Raw genomic sequence first — 1,551 nt, forward strand, 5'->3', positions numbered from 1 at the left:
TATCATAAGTATAAAGACAGAAACTTAAAATGTTTTATATTTTTATACATATAGAAATCGCACATGTTAGTACGAATAAGAGATTATTGATTCATTATGATAAGTGCAACGTACTTTTCGTTACATTAGATATAACGCTAGATGGCAATAGGATATAATATTTCATATCTTTGATTATCTAATATGCTTGACAATAAAATTAAAACACGTATGTTTTTATTTTATTTAATGTTATTTGAAATATTATGTTTTAGCTACTGTAATCTAGCTATTGCTCATATATCCTAGTTTCACATTTACATTATTTAGTTACAAGTGAGCATTATATATTTAGTTTCATAAATAAAACATGTTTGTTTATAAATAAAACATAATTTCTTTGATTGCTTTTTAGTAGAGATGTCTGAATCTTTTGCTAAAACAGATTGTATTAAATATATTCATATTCATTATTATTTTTATGCAAAGTCATGTAATATAAATTGAAATATGATTTTATTACTGAAGTAATCCTAAATTATATATGTTTAGTATTAAATTGTTTTAGGTGCTCATTTGCATCATCGTCACTTTGACTTTTAAGAGACTTAAAACTCTACTGTCTCGTTTTAAAACCAAAAAAAGACAGAGGCAGAAAGAGTTTTAAGCCACGCTTAAAATCAAAGTAACATGGTATAACCGGGCCTTAGTAATTAAATTAAATTATTTTATCGAGTTAATAATAAATAAAATAGTATAGCACAAGTCTATCGCTATTTTAAAATATCATGTCTCTGGTCAATATCAAGTACAAAAATCAGTACAAAAATTTATAAATGCATTTCGAGATACATATTAAATTTTATACTTGTTAAACTATTAATAAATTCATTAAGATATTAATTATTGCTGAATGTTGTTGAAATAGATAGTTTCTGAAATGTTGATCTGAAAGATATATCGTTAAATATTACTGTAATGTACATCAGATATCTTATCATACTAACAGCTGAACAAATAATAATGTGATATAGTGTTGTAAACAATAATTAAACAATAATTAAACAAAAAACCATGTAATATATAAGAAATAATAATTATTTAAAAAATAAAATAGATTTTAAATTATAAAATTTTGTATAAAATTTTACGTATAAACTTAGAAAATTTCTTAACTACATATTGTAAAAATACATTTTATATGTATAATTGACATATACAATTATAAATTTACACATAATTATAAATAAATATAACTTAGGTTTATTTGTACATTTTAATCTAAAGATCTTACAAGTAAATTATATGATCTTGTTTTACGACAAATAGCTTTATTGCGTTTACTATTTATTACAAGTTTATATATTTTTGTTGATTTTAATTTTTCTGAGACCAATTTTATCTTAAAAGTGAAGAATTGATTAAAAAAAATCATCCCTTTTTAACATACTCTTTCTGTAAAATTAAATATTTTATAATTTTTTTACACAATTTTATACAGGATTTCTGAAAAAAAGGAATTAAATGTAATTCCAAATTAAATATATTTATGTAGCCTGGTTATATAAAATA

This window comes from Atta colombica, unplaced genomic scaffold (assembly GCF_001594045.1).
Source record: "Atta colombica isolate Treedump-2 unplaced genomic scaffold, Acol1.0 scaffold254, whole genome shotgun sequence".
Taxonomy (NCBI): Eukaryota; Metazoa; Arthropoda; class Insecta; order Hymenoptera; family Formicidae; genus Atta; species Atta colombica.